The sequence below is a fragment of the Cupressus sempervirens genome, chromosome 6 (assembly GCF_028749045.1).
Source record: "Cupressus sempervirens isolate cs-2001-9-10 chromosome 6, ASM2874904v1, whole genome shotgun sequence".
Classification (NCBI taxonomy): Eukaryota; Viridiplantae; Streptophyta; class Pinopsida; order Cupressales; family Cupressaceae; genus Cupressus; species Cupressus sempervirens.
In genome coordinates, this window is record NC_143123.1 from 294,937,294 (window position 1) to 294,950,970 (window position 13,677).

Consider the following 13,677-nt stretch of genomic DNA (forward strand, 5'->3'; position numbering starts at 1 on the left):
TGCTAGAGCAAACTTTCTAGGGATCTTAAAAATACTCAAGGCATAAAACAAAAAATTTGTAATATGGATTTGAGGACAATAACCTTACCGGCCTGACTAAGGAGGGAACCTTTCACCTTGCTAACTTCAAATGAATTTTATCAATTAGCGAACTCCAAAAGATCTTAGGTGGGTCCATACAAAGGGATAATCCTAAATACGAACTCGATAAGGTGCCAATCTCACAACCAATAATTCTTTTTAATTTATTCTGTCTATTATCATCAACATTAATGAAATATATGACACTTTTGTTCCAATTAATAATTTGACCGAAAGCTTGCCCATAATCCTCCAGAGCATTCTTTATGTTTCTAGCATTTCTAACTAAAGTTTATCCCATTACTATAGAATCATCCATAAATTGTTGATGAAAACAAATCAACTCTTGAGACGAGGGTTTGAGACCAACAAAATCCCCCACAGTCACCATTTTTTTCACAAATCTTCCCAAGCATTCAACAATTAGAATGAAGAGGATAGGTGAAAGTGGACCCCTTGCCTCAAACCACGAGAAGCCCAGAATAAGGAGTTGGTGAACCATTCACCAACATTGAGAAATTAGTAGAAGAAACTAGCATAAGGACCAGTTCCCTAAATCTTTTATTGAAACCAAAAGCTTCCAGCCCTCTTTGAAAAAAAGCCCAATCCACCTTGTCATAAGGTTTGGATAGATCAAGTTTAAGGAGGAACCCCTCTTTCTTGGATAAGGTGAGGGAGTGAATATTTTCATGCACTGAGATAATAGAATCCAAAATCTGCCTACTAGGAACGAAACCATTCTATTGCCTAGATATCAAATTAGGAAGAAGAGACAAAATTCTGAGAGTTGGCACTTTAGATATAACTTTACAAAAGGAATTACAAAGACTGATTGGTTGAAATTGATCCATGTTATCAGCACCCGATCTTTTTGAAATCAAGGCAAGGAAGATATTGTTCAATTCTTTGAGAATTTTCCTAGAACCAAAGAACTCCTTAACCCCATTACAAACATCTTCACAGATGATATACCAATACTTATGGAAGAACAGGAAAGGAAACCCATTTGGCCCTGGTGTCTTGTCTCCATCAAAGAAGAAAACAACCTTCGTAATTTATTCATTAGACAAAATCAAAGTGAAGAATTTATTCTGATCCTCTAATATACATTTTGGTATACAATCCAGAAAAATATTTTGCTTCTCCTTGTCCAGATTGGGATCACCTTGCAATAAATTACTAAAAAAATCCATGGCTTCCCTTTTTATAATCTCCTCATCCTCCGTAGTACCCCCATTAGCATTGAGTCTGAATATTCTATTAGCCATCCTATGCTTCAAAGTAGTCATGTGGAAGTACTTAGTATTCTGATCCCCTTCAAAAAAAACTTTTCTAGATCGTTGCCTCCAAAACATCGCCTCCTTAGTAATAATATCATGTATCTCAGTCAATTTCACACTCTCTTCTTCCCTAGAAATAATCCCATATCCATCAACCTAAATATTGTCTTGAATCTCTTAAGCTCCTCCTCAACTTGTAGTTGATTGGAATGCTAGAAAATAATTAATTAGCTTCATCTCAAAAGCCACTAATTTTCACACAAAAAATAGTGTATGTATCAGGTACATACATGTTTCCTTTATTGGAAAAAGCAATGAAAGATTGTAACATTGTTTTTGGTATTCCCATTCTAAATCAAGTACTAACATTTTTCTATAAAGAAGGTTTCTTATTCCTTTTAAACATCTAATCTTAATGTATGACTTTTCATTTTTCTTGTAAGTACATTTAAAAGAGTTGTTTACATGACTAGTAGATGATAAAATGAAGTGTTAAAATGATTAGTGATAATGTTGTTAGCATAGTCATGAGTCATGGAAGACTATGAGCAGCAGTGGAGAAGGACAACCAAATAATGAGAAAAATAGTGATTTTCATAGTTACAAAATGAAGTGATAGTGTAAACAAAACTGAAAATGGTGATAAGTCACTATTGTAGGACAACAATATCACATGAAGTTCAAAGCTAAATGAGAAAATAATTTCAAATAAGGGCATGTAAGTGATTCAAAGGAATCCCTGTTACACTGAGAGAAGTCAAAAAATAATGGAAAACATGTTTTGTTTAATACATTAAAAATAGTGAATGTATATGATAAAATACAAACTATTTTCTCAGAATCCGACAAGAATTTACCTATCATAACTAATGGAATAAATGATTTCACATTGCATAATATGTTGCTTGGTTCTAGACTTATCCTTGGTCAAATCTGGCTTGCAAAGATGCTACTAGTTCTTACATTGGGTGTTTTTGAATCCTACTTTCTGACTGATGAACCATATCTGTATTGCAACTCATGTAGATTTTCCTTTATATAAGCTTTCCCACCAAGATTTGTAGAATTAAATTTGGGGCTCACCAAAGCTTTCTTTTTTGGTAGATTTGGTCTTTTTTCTGTGGAGCTGGTGATGATCCTTTTAAAGAAACTTCTAGTTGGAGTAGTTATGGGTGAATTATGTTTTGCCAAGTTTGTCAGAATATTCTTGGTACCGAGAACATTTTTCTTAGTCGATGAGCTATATCCTTTTCAATTTTTATTCATTGCATTATGATAATCCATATTATCCTCCTCAATCAGACTTTCCTCAATAGGAAAACATTTGGTATGCTCTTGAACTTGCTTTGCAAACAAGTTGGAGTCTGTGTCTAGGGAATTTGTGGCAATTCTGTCAAATAATATTCCACTTGTAGGGGTTAGTGAATCTGAATAATCAATCTCTAATGGATATCCTTTTCCCTAGCATTTGATGGAGTTTTCTTAGTGATCACTATAGTCTGAGGAAAGATAAGCCCCCATCGTGCATGTGATGGTGTGCAATTTCTACACTTCAACATTTGATTTACTAGAGTGAATGAGTAAAGAGCATTGTCTGTAGCTTCCTTATCCCTATTCACAAGGTTATCCATTTCTTAGCACTCTATAGGCGTTCCTGTTATTGTGTGAGTCTTCCTCATTTTGAATCCTTGTGATATTGCTATTTCATGTAGGGACCTTAATCTTGTGCTTGGAAAAGGATTGTCATGACTAGTTGAATCAACAACATTTCTTATTGAGGAAAACCTGTGGTAAGACTCCATCATGCCTTGCATCCCAAGAATGTCTTCCAAACCTTTTGCAAGTATATCCTTTGCAACTTCACACAAACAATCTACTTCCAAACTAGACTATAGTACAAATTGATTGGAAGGTTACTTATTAACTACAACTAACTCACTTAAACCATGCTAACCTAGTTCTATAACCACATTTCTTTTCATTGAAGGTGTCCTTTCAATGTCACATTTTTCCATGCCACCGACCCCCTTCTAGAAAGAGAACTCTGAGACATAGCTCCATGTCATTCTCAGATCTCTTCACCTACTTTACTTCTATTTGCATATAATGACTAGAGCTTGAAGCCTCTCTAAAAACAGAAGTAGCCTAGGCATTAAAAGAAATATTTAAAATAATAATAATTTGACTAGTCATCACAATTGCGATAGCTAGAAATTACTTGTACAACACAGTTGTCGCAACAATGTCACAATTATGATGGCCAATCTCAACAAATGAATGCCACTTCCACAACACAGTTGTTGCATCAACATCGCAATTGCGATGATGAACTGGAATCTTAAAACGTCGTAATCACGACGACACACTATCACAATTGCAACGTCGTGAACATGAACTTTTGTCCCTTCCTTCTTCCAAGTTATGACAATGTCATCCATCACTATTACGATGGATACCCTTGTTGGACAACAAAAGTCCAATTGAGGAGCCAATTTGTGTTTCTGTCACTTGGGCGACGAGTAGATGTCGCAATTGCAATGGTCTTCTGTCGCAATTCGAGTCCAAATGTAGCAGTGAACTTTTCTATATCACAATTTTCTCATATCTAGCTCATTTCTGCATTCTGTTTACCTCATTTCAATTTCGATCTTGAGGGGGCATAAATACTCTATCATTGCTTGCTGGCTACAACTATCTATTTCTCAAGAGCATATGCTTAACTCTTTCATTTTCTCTCGATCTATATGATTTTCTTGATGTTAGTACTCTTCTTGAGTTCAGATATCGTCTCTCTTCTAGTGTTTAGTATTGTCGCTACTAGGCTGCACATTCAGGACTTGTTATCTCATCCTACATTTTGTTCTTCAAAATAAGATCTCTTTATCTATTGCTGCCTACCTGGCTTCTTTATTCTTTGACATCATGCGTTCCCAGATCAATCACACATTAGTTAAAGAGGGGAAATGTAATCACCTAAAAATGGTCATCTAGACTATTGGCCCCCTTCTCAACGTTTTGGCTAAATTATTTAAATCATTTGCCTAAGCCAGATTACTAAAAATTAATTTATTTGATTTAATATATAAGTTGACTATAATTTCCTAAGGTCATACTTGATTAAAAGAACATTTCCCCTCTTCATTAAATAAAAGAACCCATTCTTCTAACCCACTCAATGTGCACACATAATTTTTTTTCCTATTTAAAAATTAAAAGAAAAGGCTTTTGTCTCACATGAAAAGTCTACTCATTTTCATTGGTTGACTTGATCTTGCACATGGATCATTCCAAAGTCATCTTCTACCCTTGATTATCCATTTCTTGATCTTGATCTCAACCATCTGTATACTTGTAAAAGAGAGAGCTCTCCTTCTCAAAGGATCCCGTTTTGAGCTCTTGAAAGGTTTCTCGGAGTACTTGTGGAGAATTTCTAGTCTTCTTATCTCATTCTTGCATCCTTCCTCTTAGCACTAGATTCATTTAGAATAGCTTGATTTCCTATGGCATAGTATTGTAATCACCTAAAAATGGTCATCTAGACTATTAGCCCCCTTCTTAGCATTTTGGCTAAATTAATTTAATCATTTATCTAGACCAAATTGCTAATAATCAATTTATTTGATTATAACCTATAGTTTGACTATGCTATCCTAAGTTCATTATTTGATTAAAAGAACATGTCCCCTTTTAATTAAATAAAATACCCCATTCTTCTAACCCACTTAAAGTGCACACATAAAGTCCTTTTTCTATTTTGCAATTAAAAGAAAAGGCTTTGTGACTTTTGTCTTATATAACAAGTCAACTTATATTCTATTGGTTGATTTGTGTGTGCACATGGATCACTCCTATTTTCGAATTCCACCGTTGATCATCCACCATCTTCATCTTGATCTCCACCATCCATACATCTTTAAAAGGGAGGGAGCTTTCCCCCTCAATCCATCCTCATTTTGAATATTGTTATGCTGCAGGTTTTCTAACAGGTTTCTTTGGAGCTTTGTGGAGAACTTCTATTTCTTGTCTACATTCTCTCATACCATAGCATCTTAGCTTAGCTTTCATTTTTACATGTAGCTTAATCTCACATAGCTTAATAATGGTATTGTAACACTCTCATACATGTTTTAGCATAGCTGCATTTGACATTCTCATTCTAGCTTAATCTTCATTTGCATTGCATCCTTGAGGAACTCCTTGGGACATTTGCATTCTTGCATCTTGTCTTTGGAACCTCCCATTGCATGGTTTACTAGCAAGAAGAGTATATCTAAGGCTCATCTGAGAGCCTTTTTATTCTTGAAATATACTCTCTTGCACTCCATGGATAGGGAGCTCTAAGCCGGCATTCGAACATTCCAAACTCATGGAATCGTTTGGATAGAAGGGTTTAGAGTGGGACACTTTCGAGTGTACATTTTTGGCGCCCACCGTGGGGCTTGAATCAAGTTTCTAGCTTCATTTGCTTTTATTTTTCATCTCTTATTTTTTAAAGCAGCATATTGGATCTAATCAAATGCTTTTGTAGAATTATCACTTTGGTTTTAAGGCCAACCCATAAGTAAATTGGTTTGAAGGCCAAAAACTTAGTTGGTTTAAAGATTTGATCATATCTTTTAAACCGCTTGGAATTTGGTTCTGAAATTTTTTTTTCAAGTTGCATATATGCTCAAAATGTCTCAGTCTGATTTTCAGAGCATTTTGACGTGATTTTCGAGAGTTATGATTTTTTCTTTATTTTTCATAAAAAGTCGTTTTTGATCGCAAATCTGCGCATTTTTTGGAAAAACTTACATTTTCAAAAAGGTTTTTGAATTCTAATGGGGGTTCTTTCTTTGTGTTTTGAATTTTGAGATCTTATTAAGGATCAAAAACTCAATTTGATAAATTTGGCCTGTTTTGACAAAATCAATCTCTAGGGAGCAAATGAAGAGATTTTTTAAAAAATTTTGCATTTTTGGAAAGCTCTCTGATTTTTAACAGGGGTCTCTTCTTTTCATTTTCATTTTTGGATACGAAATCATAGCAAACAAGTCCAATCTTGTTGACTAAGTCAAAACCAAAGAGTAAAAATGAAAGCATTCGTGATTAACTTGCACTTTCTTTGCATGTACTTGGTTGGAAGATAAATTGGATTTTTGAGGCAACTCACCACTTTTTATTGCAGATTTTTATGTTATTTCATACTAACTTTTGGTGCTAACAAGTTGTGATTACAGATTGCCATTCTTATGAAAAAAAAAAATTGAAACATTGCATAAAAAGAACGCATGTCAAAGCTTCAAATGCGCAAGGGCTACTAACATTGTTTGCAGGGCTGCCCAAAGCATAAAAACCCAAAATTTCTTGCTTTTTAGTTTTCATGTGCGGCATATACTAGTTGTTTATTTTTAGGCACATTAAAACTTACAATTGGAATCTTTTGGTGATAGGAGAGTATGCTCTTCACCCTTGTGGTGAATCAAAAATCTTGACTTACCATTTGGTTTCAAGAGTAAGAGGCAATTGAATCTTCTTGGCGTGTTTGGGAGAAAACGATTGGAATAGGAGAGTATGCTCTTCACCCTTGTGGTGAACCAGAAATCTTGACTTCCAAAATTTGATCCACTTTGTGTAGTTAGAATCCTTTAGAGGGCCTGCTCTCGGACAACCTGAGAGGAACGACCCAAGTGGGAACAAGCTGATTACCTGGCTCTTCCAACCCACTATAAACTCAAGGCTATCAAGGACACAAAACCTTGGTAGACGTAGTGTTTATCTTCGTCTAGTGTGATCGCTTATGGGATTTCGACCATAGGGAGATCACTAGGCAAGAATGCTTAAGGTACTCTTGTGATCGCGAGATCGGTTACTCATCGCAAGGTGAGGTGTCCCGTAATTGGGATCAAGAGGAACACTATGAACGGAAGCCCTATCTAAACACCCTAAGTTAGTAACTACCCTTTTTAGCCGCTCAACTTCTTGGTGCAAGGATTGATCCTAGTGGACTACCCGGATCACCCCAAGATTTACACTCACCATATGTGTTCCCTTGGTTATGCTTATGGCATTTCCATGACAAAGCCAATATCTCTTGTGGGAAACCACTTGGTGTGAGGTGAAGGAGCATCAAGCGTGGGCCAAGTTGTTGAGTAATGAACCATGTCCTTTAGGTAGATATTGCTTGATGTGTTCTTGAATGTGGTATACCTGTGGAAATCTTTGGAACATACACATGATGATAGTTATACGGCTTTCTTTTAAGACCTCACATATGCTTGTATCATGCAAGGTTGCTTTGTCCCTTGCTTGATTGTTTGAAGACTACTCCATGTGTCACTATCTTGCTTGGAAAGAAATTTCTTTTGAACATCAAACTTGCTATGGTATCAACTATTGTCAAACTTTGTCAACCAAGTCAAAGCATCAAGTCTTAACATTTTTTCTTGTGTTCCTTGCTAAGGGGAGTCTCATCATTTGACTTCGATCTGCTATGTCTCTAGTTCTGGAACATGCTTAAAGTGGCTCTTTGGTCTTAGTGCTCTTGGTTTTTTTTGTCTTCATGGTCTATGTTCGCTTGCTAGTTATCCTTTTGCTAAAATGGTTGCCTTGATTTCTTGACTACACGCTTGGGTTGGAGAGTTGTTCACTTGTCACCCCGCTTGCTCTTTCTATTTGGCTATTTAGGCATCTTGCCTAGCTATTGACTTGAGACATTCATGTCGTAAGTTTCTTGGACATATTGTTTGACAAGTCACTTTAATCTCTCTCTACTATCTTGGCAAGTGAACACTCTACCTCCTATAGTTTCAACATCAAGTTATCCTCTAGGCTCTTTTATGCTTGGCTTTGCATCTAAAACTATGGGATCTAAACCTTGTGCTACCAAACTTCAACAAAATCTAGATGATCATGATATCCTCCATGTCACTAAAGATTTTCAAGATCTATATGCACAATACAAAGAACTAGAAGAGACAAATGATCTTTCTTACCTTCATCTCTCTAAGCGCATGATAGAAATGAAGTCTAAACTTGAGAAAAGGTTGGAGGAGAAGATTGCATCATTACATGAATCTTCCTTAAGGTCTTTACATGCATGTGAGTCACCTTCTTTGAGGTCATCCTCTTCTTCTAGTTCTACATGCTCTACTTCAAGACATCAAATGTCTTCATCTTCTAGATCTAAAGACCTCTTTAGAGAACAAGCAAGTGATACCTTCTTTGAGCCTATGCCAAAATTTCATGATGGACCTATCTTTGACCAAGATAATGATGAAGACATGAATGCATTCTATTCACTTGAGAAACAACAAGAAGATCCTAGACATAATTCTAATATAACTTTTGCTCCCTTGGAATATTCTTATGATGACACTTTGCAAAAACTTCTTGGCAATAAGATCATCATGTTACCTAAGTCTAGCTCATATGGAAACCCATTCTTGGATATCTATTGTGCTTATCATCAACATAATGAACATGCTACTTTTGATTGTATAGAGCTTAAACATAAAATCCAAGATCTCATTGATGATGAGATTGTTGATCTTGGAACCTCTAGTGACTCATGTGCTGAGGATACTTCTCTTGAGCAAGATTACATTAATGAACCTATGTCTAGTAGCAGCTCTATTACATCTTCCACTTCTTCCAACACTCATGCATCTCCCAACACTTCAAAGCTTTCCAACATGCCTCTATCAAAAAAGGAACCTAATGCTTTCCACATTGACTACGTGTATCCTCAAGGGCTACCTCTAAAAGAAACTCAAGCTAACCTTCACTTGGCTGCAAACCTTTTCCATGCTACCAATCCTAAACATCCTCAACCTTCATGCACTACTATGACTAATCCAAGCACTACTCCACTCACTCTTCATTCTCCCTTGTCCTTAGAAGTGGCTCCATGTCAAGAGGGCTCTCAAAATGAAAAAGCTATAAATGTCAAGAAAGATCAAGATCAAGCACCTTTTCATCTCTTTCAAGATTTTTCCCCTCCATATCCTATATCTTGTCGACCTCCTAAGTATGATGAAGATAGCACTTCCATTATCTCCCTTGAGCTTATTGAAAATTATGAGAAAAGTTCTCTTCATATGCTATCCAAAGCTACTTGTCAAGATCAAAGCATCCCCTCATGTTCTACTTCTCCACATCCACTTCAAAATTGTGCTCAAGCTTCAAGTGCTTCTATTAAAAATGTTGTTCCTATCAAAGGTACTCCTCATGAGTCTATTGATGGCTTTGACCATGTTGCTCACTCTAAAGATGTTGATATCCCTTCCCACTATCCCTTTGCATCTTCTAAATCTATCCTTGGTCCTTATCCATCTAAGCTAAAGCATTCAAACCTTCCATCCATATTGGGGCCTTATGTTCCTCCATCTCCTACATTCACTCATAGCTCATTCCCTAGCTCTCCTATATTACCTCAAGATCAACAAAGAGAATCATCCTTGATGACTTTTCACCCATCTATCCATCTAAACCAGTCATATCATCCTTATTCATCCACAAATCCCAAGTCCTTTGGAAGTGAGAATAAACATAAGAATCTATTGAAAAAGAAAGATCACTATGTCCCATCTAATCGACATGTGAATGCTAAGAAGGAGAATGCACAAAAGAGACTACAAAGGTCCACTATTAAGAGAGCTAAATCAAAGCAAATGTGGGTTCCTAAATCCATCATTGAAGAAATGCAATCTCAAGCACCCAAAGAACGAGGAAAATCTAAAGCTATGTGGATTCCCAAGTCTCTTTTAAAAGACTTGAATATTGAAAATATTTCAAAGTTGACATTCAAGCTTCCAAAGGCTTCCATTCCATCTTCTTCCAAAAATCTTCCTAAAATTATTCCAAAGCCTTCCACTCGAATTTTTTCCAAATCTCTTCTACCAGCTCATACATCTAAATCTCAAGCTATTTCATCCATGATTCCTCCATCATTCCAATACCCTTCAAGGTGTGTGTCAATGTTGATCTTGTACAATATTTCAACTACCCTCATAAAATCCTCTAAAGCTTACACTTACTTTCTATACATGAACTATTATCCTCCATATACTCTTCCTACTACCATTTCTCTTTCATCACCCTATCAACATCTTTGAGCATACCTTTCTATGGTCTTGGCTTATCATGACTTATCTTTTCTATAGGAGCACTATCTACATTCAAAAAGCTTGAGCTCTTTCTAAAAATTCAAAAAATTCAAAAAAAAAAAAAAAAAAATGAAAAAATGAAAAAAATGAAAATGTGCCTTGGTGAAAACCACTTCTTGTGGCACCTTGGTAGCAAAATTAAAGAGAAATAAATTTATCCTATGGTGAAAACTACTTCTTGTGGCACCTTGGATAAGTACCATGATGAAAACTTGGCAAACAAGCGTCATGCGTAATTCTTCCATCATCCATCTATCCCCTCTTCTCTCTTTGATCTTGACAATGTTGAGCTATCTTTGCATATTGGCTATCTTATCCACAAGATTTTCTATTGTGCTCTCCCATTCACTCATAGCCTCTATCTTGAGCTTTATTCTTATTGCTCTATCCCATCGCTATCCTATCTAGTTGACCCCTTGGTCTTGATCATAATAAATGAAACATGATTCTCATATGTCTCTTGACATGGCTACTCTTTTGGACTACACACTTCATGCTATCTCTCTCATTGGCTTCCATTGCTTATCCTACATGCTATCTTACTCATTCACTTCAATCACTTATCTTATATGCTATCACACTTGTTGGCTTCACCGCTTATCCTACATGCTATCTTTCTCATTACTTCCATTGCTTATCCAAAATATGCTTCATATGACTATTTCACCTCATTCCCTAGCTTGGGTACTCTTGAGGAGTCAGTTCTTGAGGATCACTTTCACTTGCTTCATACTCTTTTTCAATCCATCTCTGCTTATCCACTGGCTCGTTGCTCCATCATATCCTATACCTTGCTAGACATTGGGAGAAAATGATGTGATCTTGCTTGAGAACTAGTGATATCTAAAACCTTCTAAAAAATCAAAAATACAAAAAATACAAAAAATTTGAAAAAAGCCCTGAAAAAAAAAATAAAAAAAATAAAAATCTGTCAAAGTGGTGAAAACCTGGAAACAAGCACTACTTGAGACCCTTGCACCTATGTCTATCAGTCTCAATCACCTATTTTGCTACACATTTTCTAGCTTGGAATTGTTTCTTGTCCTTGTCGCAAGGGCATAGCTGCTTAGCCTTTTGAGGTATTCTTGTGCATTAGGGTTTTTTTGACAACTCACAAAATAGTGTTTCTCAACACTTCCCCCACCTTGACATCAAGTGTTTTTCAACACTTTTCAGATAGTTTACCTACGGTCTTTGATGTCGCAATATTTCTCACTATCAGAATCAAGTCTGGAAGAAATGGCCAAGTGACTTGCACACACACACTTTAACACTTAAACGACTGAGCTATGCTGATCTTTATCTACTTTGTGTGTTGTCTATGATGATTTCTTTGCCATGTGTTTCCTCCCTAATAGTCTTTCAAGGATGTCATTGACTAGAAGACTGGGGGCATGGGACATATTTTCTTGATTTCTGCTTGTGGGTATACTTTTGTTTTTCTATAGTGTTGTAAGCATTTATGCTAGTCCTATTCAACACGTTGACTTACAAATGTATCATCTTTGACTGTTTTGTAAGACTGCACTCAGGGTTTATCCTGGCGCTTATGCCTTAATACAGGTGTAATCTTGCTAAATTAAACTTAGGGAATCTAATCGTGTAGTTATCTTGACTTACATGTCTCTGATGCTTAGATTGGATTTCCACATACCTATCTAATATCGATCATATTCATATCCTCATAGTTATACTAGTGATGGTTGTATGATCTCATGATGTCCCTAATAAATGCTCAATGGTGAAATTAAGAGTCTAAATGTTATGCGCTTCTTGCTGGTAAACCACTTTGCATATTAGCTTGCATTTTAGGTTCATTTTCTACCTTAGTCTTGCATTCTTGCATATGGGGAGAGCTCTCTTTCTTCATTTTTTGTGGACATATCGGCTAACTCCTTTCATATATTTCTTTACTTTCTTCTTGTTCATGTCTTTTCACCTTCTTAATCTTTCGCTTCATCTCTTTTCTATCTTGTCATCACATTATATAAATTTTTGACCTATTAAATAATTTTGACGTCCTAGATTCATTTTCGGGATCGAAATCCAAATTTGAGTTCATCTTGATGGTCAAAATTGTCTTTTAAAATTCTACTTTCTTCTGAGCAGTTAGTTGACCTTTTGAGGTCTAATCTCTGAATCATCACTGGGGCATCTTCATTTTTTCATGTCTTCATCATTTCCATACTTCATATCTACTTCAATTCATTGTTTCATGTCTAAAATCACCTTTCTACTCATTTTGACCTAATTTTTATGCTATATCCTTCAAGGTCAACTCTAGTCAAACTGGGGCATTTTATCAATTTCTTATAATCATTCTTGGGTTATAATCATTTATCTATCATATTAGACATTGCTATATCTCAATTTTCTCATATCTAGCTAGTTTCTGCTTCCTCTTACCTCATTTCAATTTCGATCCCGAGGGGGCATAAATACTCTATTGCTGATTGTTACAACTATCTATTTCTTAGGAGCATTTGTTTAACCTTATCACTTGCTCTCAATCTATTCGCTTTGCTAGATGTTAGAATTCTTTTCGAATCCTAACATCATCTTCCGAATGTTCAGTACTACCGCTATCAGGCTGTGCATTTAGGACTTGCTATCTATTTCTGCATTTCATTCTTTGGAATCAGATATCTATATCTATCACTGCCTACTTGGCTTTCTATTTTCTTTGACATAATGTGTTCCCAGATCGATCACACATTAGTCAAAGAGGGGCAAATGTAATCACCTAAAAATGGTCATCTAGACTATTAGCCCCCTTCTTAGCATTTTGGCTAAATTAATTTAATCATTTATCTAGACCAAATTGCTAATAATCAATTTATTTGATTATAACCTATAGTTTGACTATGCTATCCTAAGTTCATTATTTGATTAAAAGAACATGTCCCCTTTTAATTAAATAAAATACCCCATTCTTCTAACCCACTTAAAGTGCACACATAAAGTCCTTTTTCTATTTTGCAATTAAAAGAAAAGGCTTTGTGACTTTTGTCTTATATGACAAGTCAACTTATATTCTATTGGTTGATTTGTGTGTGCACATGGATCACTCCTATTTTCGAATTCCACCGTTGATCATCCACCATCTTCATCTTGATCTCCACCATCCATACATCTTTAAAAGGGAGGGAGCTTTCCCCCTCAATCCATCC